We start from the raw sequence: 10661 nt of genomic DNA, 5'->3' as shown, positions 1-10661 counted from the left end.
AGTAGTTGATCCAGAGTCTAACCACCAAGTATTTCGAGGTACTGAAGCTAAATTAACCTCAGAACAAACCAAAGTAAGAAACGTACCCTTCTTCACGCGCCAATCGTGAAACTTAGTACAATTCTTCTTCTCATGTCCAGGTTTCTTGCAAAAGAAGCAAGTCTTTTCAGGACGAGCCCGAGGAGCTGGAGCTGGAACATGAGCCTTAGCAGTCTCAACCTTAACGGCCTTATATTTTCTCTTCTTGCCGCCTGCATCCTTTGAGGTATCCACCACATGTACCTCTTCAGTCTTATTACGCTTCATCCTTTCTTCTTCCTCAACACAGTGAGAGATGAGCTCATTAAGAGTCCACTTCTCCTTTTGACAGTTGTAACTGACTTTAAACTGATCGTATTGAGTAGGAAGTGAGAGCAAAACCAATAGGACTAACATGTCCTCTGAAAGGTCTAACTTAAGTGCTCTCAACTTAGAAGCAGTATTAGACATGTTCAGGATGTATTCCCTTATATTTCCTTTGCCGTTATACTTCATGGTAATGAGACTCTTGAGAAGAGTACTCATTTCCGCCTTATCGCTTTTGGTAAAGCGTTTCTCAATTTCGACAAGGAAATCATTGGCAGTAATGATATCATCAGATATCGTGCCCCTAAAGATTTCTGGAATGCTTTTCTTTATGATCATTAGACTAAGGCGATTAGACCTATCCCACTTCTCAAACAACTGCTTTTCATCTGCAGTGCTTTCTTCCGTAGGAGAAGGGGGTTGGTCTATCCTTAATGCCAAGTCTAGATCCATACAGCCCAAATGAATCAATATTGATTCTTTCCAGTACTGATAGTTGTCCCCAGACAGTATTGGGACTGAATAGTTAGAAGATACCAAAAGATTCGATCCTGAAGATAACAAGGAATTAATATACACATAAGTACTCAAGTAGCATAATGAAACTCAAAATAAAATAATGCAATCCCATCTCAAGACACTAAACGCAACATTAATGTTTAATCTTTGGATCAATGCCATTAACTGCAAGCAGTCATCTTGTTGCAATAATCATATACGGACAATAAGGTAATGTCAAACAGTAACCAATCTTTGGACTGATTTACTATTCACATAAGTTAAATCTATATAATTGTCCCATACATATTATCGCAGATGTATATTTCATTCTGTCAATTATCGACTGCCTTTGGGCCGAAGAATAATCACATGAATTAAAATAAACATATAAACACTTACGTTATCAAGAAAAAATTTCATATAAGAGAGGTTACTTTGGCAACTTCAAATACTAGATTTTCACCGTCAAAACGCAGCAAGCATTATTAATGAGTTTCCAATTCTGAAGGTTGAAATATTTGCAATATAAGCAAAATTAATTTCTGAAAATACATGTATCAATTTCATAAATTGTTTAATAACAGCCATGAAAAATAAATAAATAAATAAATAAATATACATGTTGTTTCCATAAAATATACAATGAGACAAACATGATTGAAATTACAATCATATATTAATTAATATATATATATATGCATAGAGAGCAACCATTGCATGCACACATTCATTAATACATCATTCGTACAGTTTGTATAAAATAAAACTCCAATCAATTTAATGCATTAAACATGCACACGAATTCCAATGTAAAATACATAAATAAAAGTAAAATACAAGGATTGGCACGGAGATCAAGTTATGCAATTGTATAATCCAACACATATTCATGAATGAATTGATTTCAACGAATGCATAATTAATTAATTGCATATATATATACATACAAACATGCCATTAATGTATCTATATTATTAAAGAAACAGCAGATGCACAAAAGCCGAACCATAATAATTCACGGAATTCAATCAAAATTTTCAATTAATTAAATTTAATTAAAAATTACTTCATCTAAGGAAGAAAACCCAAAAATCGATACCAATAAATTCGATTGATCCGACAGAACATCCAAACAATTCAACATGCTCTGATACCAATTGTCGAATATTAGATGCCCGATCCTTAAAGCGGAAGCGTACCTGATGAAGCCATATACAAATCTTGGGTGATTAAAGGTTTGGTCTTCCAAGATCAGAGAGCCGGCTTCTTTTCTGTCCTTGACGGGTGAGGAGCAGAAACTGCAGGGAGAATCAGATCTCTTTTACGGCGTGCTGATCATGGGGACCTAACCCTAGCCTATTTATAATAGGGCAAACATAATTGCAATTACAATTATGCCCTTAATTAATATTATTAATTTGTCACGTCACCAAAATAATAATATTATACGGGTAGCTGCACTTTCATTCCATAACAATCAAACCTATCAGTCAATAATTAATTATATTAATTAGATCACTTAAATAATAAGACTGAATAAAATAATGACTTTAACAACATATTCGATACACATATTTGATCCCAAATCCAACATTTCAACCACCTTCTGACTGGCCTTCTTACCTGGGCTGCCTTCAAACCGAATTGGGCCTCTATGGACAGTAGGCGAAGCGGATCAACGGGCCAAGGAGCTGTTGGGCCCTGAGCCACATGCTTCGGGTTGCTTCACATGGGGTCTATTGCTATCTTTGTACTCTATCGACATGCATTTGACATTCTTTCTACAAAACAGTTCCCCACGTCACTTTTTTAATCGAGTCCACACATGGACCTACTCTTATGGGCTGCTGTAAAGCTTGGCCGGCCAAAGAAGGTGAAAAGATTTGCTTCTCTTTGGACCTTCTCCACGGGTATTTGACCTTCCTCCTACAAAATAGCTCCCCACATCACCTTTTTGATTGAGTCCATACCCGGACCTGCTCTTATCGGTAGTTGTAAGGCTGGGCCGGCCAGAGAAGGTGAAAGGATCTTCTCACACTACAGAAAAGTTGAAATTTAGCTAGAGAAAATTCATAGAAAAAGATAATAATTAATAGCAAAAACATTTTTGCGACGAAACTCATTTCCTCGCCTATACTGCGTTAGTAAAGGTCTTTGACAACAAATATGACTTTCGTAACAAAAAATAAGTTTTTTACTATAAAATTAAATTTATAACAAAAGAGTTTTAGCAAAGATTTCATAGGTAAAGATTTTTTGCTATAAAATTAAATTTATAACAAAAGAGTTTTAGCAATAAAATATGTATGTTGTTTTAGCTAATAATTTTAGCTATGAAAAATAATTTTGTAGCTAAATTTTTTTTTCTACGAGACGAAAATATTTCGTAGTTAAAAGTATTATTGCTAATTGGATACTCTTTTGTAGTGTCATTTTGAGCTTTTGGTTGTTTGCTTTTTCTCTTTCACTTCATACACCAAATACCAACAAAAAATCCATACAAGATCCAAAAACCAATACGGGTATCATGGCTCTGATACAATGTTAAGAAGAGATTTGGGCTTCCAACCTAAAACTAATTGGTGATAGGCGGAGTGGCCCTTCACCCTTATAGGCCAATGGGAGATCCCACATTTTTTCAATGTGGGATATATTCAACACATACCAAGATGAAAAAAAAAATAAAAAATTAAAAATGATCTACAATGTACACAATATATTGATTATTGTTGCAACAAGGAAAAATTCAAGATAAGGAGCATGCTTGATCCAGTAAGCTTAAAAAATATTTCAGAGGATGTAAGCACATCCTGTAAAGATACGAGATTAAGGGCAACTCATGAAACAAGAACCGGGTGTATGTCCAAGATAAGATTGCAGTATAATTTGGAGTCCCACACATGCAAGGCCACTCACTTCAATGATAGTCACAACCATGAAGTACATCCTCCCAGCCACAAACATATGCTAGCATCTATTAGGCGTCTGGATGCGTCACATAAGGCACCCGCACAAACATATCCTACCAACAACAAATAAAGTTACAACTAAAAGTGAACAGTAAATGGGACGACTGCCGGGCACCGGAATCACACCGACGAGTTTAGCGAAGTTGATTTCGAATGTGGATCAATGTTGCCACTGAATGTGAAGAGGGATGGAATGTACGGCATACACTTGACAATATACCATTAAATTACGGATGACATATGTATATACGGCCGATAGCACAATGAAATATGGTCAATATTTGCATAAAATTTAAAACTATAATTAATATGATCTTCTTAACTATGATAAAGTTTGTAATTAATATAGTATTTATTTCTTGCATGAATTAAATGTATTATTTAAATTTAAAATTAAAAATAATTCCAAAAATATTTCACTTTTATAAAAGCTGTCCATGGATCATTTTTATAAAATTTAATACTTCCTCCGTCCATCGTCAATCTTCTCATTTATATTTTGCGTCATCGTTTTTAAAATTAAGAATATTTTTATATTAGTATAAGTTATTATACAAATGTCATTGTATTTTTATTATAAGATAATAATAGAAGTATTTTTGTTATTATTTCTCTTTATTTGTACTATGTTTTGATATAATAATTAATATTCAAATATTAACACACAAAAGAATAAGTCGAAAAATCGGTGGTGGAGCAAGGGAGTACTATCAATAATTTGTTCAAACATATACCATATATAATAGAAACATATTATGAAATTACAAATAAAATGTGTATATATGGCCAATATCACAATATAATACGATGAAAATTAGGAAATGGAGTTGGATTGGGTCAGCACCCATGTGATTAGTGTAGAATTTATATATACAATTATATTAATTATATAATTTATAAAATATACTAAAATAATTCTTTTTAACTTATTCAGCATGGGTGCTGATTTAATATATTTCTATTATATATGGTATATGTTGAACAAATTATTTAAGTGTGTAATTAAAATAATATCTATTCTTTTTCATAATTAAATTGTTCACTTAGATTAAAATAGTACCAAAAATATTTTTATTTTATCATAATTTGTCATAGATAATAGGGCAAACTGTTTTTTTAGTCCCGTAATTGACCTCCTTATCATTTTAGTCCCGTAATTGACCTCCTTATCATTTTAGTTCCGTAAGTGGAGCATGTCTCAAATTAGTCCCATAAGTGAAAATTTTATGTTGTTTTAGTCCTCCGGCGCCGGAGACGCCCGCGTGGCTTGCCGGAGGCTACGTGTCCGCCAGGTCAGCGACACCTAGCGGACACGTGGATTTTATTATTTTTTTTCATTTTTTTAAATTTTTTTTAAAATCTTTTTTTAATTTTATTTGCCTTTTTTAATTTTTTGTATTTGATTCAATTGAAAAAAAGATTAAAACAAATTAAAAAATAAAACAAAATCCACATGTCCGCCAAGTGTCGCTGACTTTGCGGGACACGTGGCTTCCAGCGAGCCACACGGACGTCTCCGGTGCCGGAGGACTAAAACAACGAAAATTTTTCACTTATGGGACTAGTTTGTGATAGGCTCCACTTACGGGACTAAAACGGTAAGGGGGTTCAGTTACGGGACTAAAAAGACAGTTTACCCTAGATAATATATATATACTTTAATACTATAGATAACATGTCAACATACACCGCATACAATAAGATTATATCATGAACTTATGAATAGCTTATGTATAAAATGTGGATAGATAGCACAATGCACTACAAAAAATTGTCTATTTCTAGCGGAATGAAATTCGCTACAAATACTCATTCTTTGTGGCAAAAGATATTTGTGACGATTTTGTTGCGGATTCTAGTCGATACGTTTACTCGAGTAAAAAAAAGTCCGTGTCGCCACAAATGTCGTAACAAAAGAGTAGTGGTCAACGCCTGTGGGAGGACTTTTTGTTAAGATTTTTTGTACGTGACAAAAACTAGAATTCTTTCGTAACAAATCATTTCTATAAAAAATGATTCGGTGCAAAAGTTTTCTAACAATTACAATATATTTTCATATCCATTTTTGTTACAGTCTTGTTTGTGACGAAAAATAAAAGTTTGTTTGTAACAAAGCATAGTCGTAACAAATAATACATTGCAAATATTTTCTAACATCCCTATTATCTTTTGGTAATGGTTTTCTTAACATGTTTCCGTGACAAAAAATAAACCAGTTGTCCATTAAAATAACTTTTTGTTACGACTTAATTATACAATTGTAACAATTTTTTTAATGATATCTATTTTGTGACAATACTCATAAAAAAAAATTTTTTTTCCAGATTTCCTACAAAATCCATCATAAAACCTATAAAACAAAAATGATCTAACCACTGTCTAAGAGATCCCATAATCAGTTACACTAACAATTGTCTCAACTATGCACGGAAGGGCTACATAAGGAGCAAACAAACCAAAATTATATACTTATGAGCAAAATGATCATCTAGTAAGCCCAAAAGACGTCATAGTTATACGTAAAATGTTCAATCCAATATAGAAAATATCTAAGACACCAGTCCAAGTTAAAATACATACATGGTGGTCTGATGCGCATGCATCGATAAAAATTGGAAGAACTCAGGTGTGGCGAACCAGATGCAATGAATAAGTAAGCTATTTAATTACGAAATGTATAAGTTACTACAAAAAAATAAACTTTCAAAGATAAATTACCTACATCTCTGTACGTCCACTCGATGGGATCAATATGGACTATCTCACCAAGAGTACGTGCTCCAACAATTGTTGGATGAATAATTACAGTCTCCAACTGTGGCAACTATGATAAAGATCTTAGCCATTGTTAGCATGTCACCTGTATACAACAATTGAAAAAAAAAAATGTTATCATGAAGAACAATGTATATTTCATGACTAAAACTTATAAGAGTGTAATCCTTCTATAGAAACTACTATATTACTAGTTTATCCGCAACTTTCATTGGTGCAGTTGGCACAAAAGGAATATTTACTTTTTCATTTCCCTTGTAATGCCATAGTTCCTTGTGTACGGGTTGTGGCACCAAATTGAGTACCATCCCCGTGATCCACAAATCGATCAAATACTATCACTTTCTTGAACTAAGGCACTTAAAGACAAAGATAACAATGCATTGTCAACTCCATAATTTACCCCACGTTCTTTTATTTTTTCTTCCTTACGCCGAAGTTTATCAATTTGCCATTCAGACTTTATTTGAACTGTTACCTATATCCATGTATAATTAATTTCTTAATGTCAAATTTCATGCTAGGCAATATGAATATTTCAACCAATAATTATGGAAAAACGACAATGCCAAAATTCATTTAGTTACCTATGCTATTCAAACAATGACCATGAGTCGAATCTATATTCAATTAGTTAAAAAAGATTATAACAACTTTGGCAAACAAGCTTTTTATCCCATTACTTCGACTTTAGCATTCCTTATAATATCACTTATAGAATGTAACAACAATCAATTTGATTCAATAGATCCTCAAAAGCTAAAGAACATATGAATTTGAAAGATACATTATGCACCAATAATAATATATTCAACAACAATCACCACTAATATGTAACCACCAGCCGCTTACAAGATTATATAAAATCTCGAAAAAAAATAAAATATCAGGCTTTGGAACACTGCTTTCATATTGAATTGAATATCAATTTTTTTTTTATTATTAAAAACCACAAAAAATTTCATAGTTTGACCAAGAGATGTACTTTTTGCCACAAAAAATTTCATAACTAAGAATATCATTTGTCACAAAGAAATTGTTACAGTTACAAAATTGCTACAAATAGCCATTACTTTGGTAGTGATACTAAAAAAATTTCTATTCAAATTTACAATATGATCCTCGTTCATTGATATCCATGGGATGGATCATTAAATCTGATCCTATGGCTATAGGAAAAATAAGTAGTGTGTTGACAGTTTTATAATATGAGCACCCTAAAAGCAGCCATTGGCCTGACGGTAATCGATAGTCATTACATGTTATAAATAATTAATATATTGACAGTGATTACGTATTCTAAAAGATAAAATTGACAGTTTCATATTTTACGTTTGGCTTGCCATCGCCATTTTAAAAATTCAAATAATTCGGGTTTTGTTAGAGCATGTGCAGTGGCTTTTCTATTCAAGACTTCTCCCATAAAGTAAACCTTTTTGATATTTCATGTTCTTTTGGAATTTAATTTTTTTTGATATTATACTCTCTTGTAGGTGTTCTTTAAGGTATATATTTTATTATTTTTTTTTTTTCAAAAGTAAAATTTGATATCTATATCACAATTGAAATCAATACAACTTGATATCAATTTTTTAGCATACAAAAGTGACCAAAATCCCTAAATAAAAAAAAGTAATAAACAACATCAATTTGCAAACCCAAAACAAAAGTTCTCTACTGTTTTAGAAGTGTGTTTGTTGGATTTCTTGTCCAAATGGATCCATCGCATATAATACACAAACACACTCATTCTTGCAGCCAAAGTGCACCTGGTCCAGACCTATATATGACACAGGCCCATGATCCAGTTACTTACCTTGGCCTGTGACCCGCTCCTTCACCCGTGCCAGCGAACCTACGACCCGAACCACCCAACCCGGGGGTTATGGCCGGCGTCCCTGTTATTGAACTAGATCTCAACCGTCAAATCTAGGGTTGAGATCGTGGCCGTCCATTCCTTTTAACCTACCTGCATAATAGAGATGAGAAAGACCGCCGTCCCTCACTTCAGTCTCATAATCTTCTCTCTACAACTCGCCCTTTCTAGCCACTCCTCTCGTCTCTCTATCACACCACTTTCCGGCGACAACTTTTCGACGGTTGCCTTCCTCCTTATTTGTGGAGCTCCTTGGCATGTGTTTTACCCCCTGTGTTATTTATATGGGCCTCAAGGGGCTCTCTTAACGTGTAGGCTTCTGTTTACCTTGTTTTTTTGTTTGTGGGGTTATATTTCTTGTGTGTCGTATGTAATAGGCCAGTGTACTTGTGATCATCGCGTTTTTGGGTGTGTTTGTATCGATTTTGTGTTTTCGAGTTGGTTCGGAGCCTGAGCCTACAAAAACCAAAAATCTAGACCTGGAACCTGAGATCGCGGAAGACAAGCCAGAAGAATACCATCAGTAAGGCTCCAGATCCAGCTGAGGAGGAACCTGAGGTCGCGGTTCTCGCCGGCATCTACAGGTCCTTGAGCTTGCTCAAAGCCGGCGTCAATTATTATCGAAAATCCGAGGCGAAGATTGGCGCCGCTATTAATATTGCAGTTTCGGCTCCATTGGCGCTTGTCCAGGTCTGGATTTGGAAGAGATTCCCCACTCTAAGCCCGACGCTGACGCCGGTTGGGCTGAACAAGCACAATAAGAAAATATCAATTTTGTAACAAGGTTTTTTCATTCCTAAATTCACTTTTTTCGTTACTAATGACATTTGAGACGAAATTAGAGGGAATTGCATTAACTACGTGAACTTTAGAGACGAAATTCCATTACTAATATACTATTTTTTTGTAGTGAAGTCGGGACTGTGCAGATGGGGTAGTTTGAAGAAAGTGAAAAAACTGAGAATTTATTGTCCATCATAGATGCAGCTGGAGCAGAGTTTGTGTGGCGTCCGTATAAGGGAAATGGCTTCCCTGAGAAGCTCTACAAGGATTTTGGATATTGGGCTGTTGTTGATTCAGAAGTAGACGAAGATTTAGAAGGCTTGATCCGCTGCTTGAGGGCCAGCGAGCTCGTCGGACTCGGCTCTGACCCAACGATCTGTCTGTATCTCTGTTTCTTATCCTTAAGTACAGGTGAACACTAATATTTTCTGAAGCTATTCCCTTCATACTTCGTCGCTGAATATTTTCTGGGATGGATAGGCATAATTTTTTCATGAAGATGGAGGACGAGAGCATCCAAGACAGCACCAGTCCTGTCTTGTTTGTGCACACAAAGCCTAAGGATAGCACGCAAATAATAAAGTTATGGGATGTTGAATGTTGGCTGTTGCTGTAAAGATTTTTTTGGTGGATTGTTGCTAGACACAAATCATCATCTATCTTATTACTGCTAGATTTATTTGTTCTTTCTGTAGTGTTCCCAATTATTTGTTTTCGTATTGTAATTAATTTGTTGTAATATCTCATAATAATGACAATTTGATTGTTTAATTATTTCGCCGTTGTTAGTTCATTGGGAACAAACTATATTTAGAACTTCCCTCTTATTAATGAAACATTTTTCGCCACTGGGGTGGACCTATGAATTTAGGCAAAATCATATAAGTTGTATTTCTACAAAAATTTATTCTACTTTCACAATAAGGTTATATAGTATTTTCAGCCTTAAAATTCATAACAAATTTGTACAAGAGCTATTGATTTCATCCAGCTTCTCTGGCTTTCGGGTCATTTGATTTGGGTTGATTATGACTATTACGATGAAGTCAAATACAACAAGAATGATTCATTTATTTTTCTTATAACGTGGGAATCCGTAACCGCTATCCAAAGGTGCACTCTAGGTAAATCCCGGCAAAATCTAATAGCCTGTGAATTAGGTCTGACATGGCAAGTCGCACTATGCGAACCATGTGTAAAAGGCCCAACAAAAATGATTTTGATTATGATGGATTAAGATGCATGCATGTTTCATTTGACTACAAATTAGGTAAGTTATACTAAATAAGTCATCAAAGCTAGTTTTAACTCGCAGGGTTTCAAGAGATACCTTACCAGGTCATCAATTACAATATTACACTAACTTAAGATGCACAAATGCCCACATTATAATTTTGTAACAAAGGATAGTG

General features: G+C 34.3%; 1 long non-coding RNA gene across 1 annotated transcript; it reads left to right on the top strand.

Moving 5' to 3' along the window:
- Positions 1–8674: 8674 nt before the first annotated feature.
- On the top strand, positions 8675–9837 carry LOC127243950 (uncharacterized). Its single transcript, XR_007837068.1, has 3 exons — positions 8675–9250; positions 9377–9660; positions 9730–9837. It is a non-coding gene; the product is annotated as an uncharacterized LOC127243950 (long non-coding RNA).
- The last annotated feature ends 824 nt before the right edge of the window (positions 9838–10661 follow it).

This window comes from Andrographis paniculata, unplaced genomic scaffold (assembly GCF_009805555.1).
Source record: "Andrographis paniculata isolate CXL003 unplaced genomic scaffold, ASM980555v1 Contig98END, whole genome shotgun sequence".
NCBI lineage: Eukaryota > Viridiplantae > Streptophyta > Magnoliopsida > Lamiales > Acanthaceae > Andrographis > Andrographis paniculata.
This window is presented reverse-complemented; position numbering and strand designations above follow the sequence as displayed.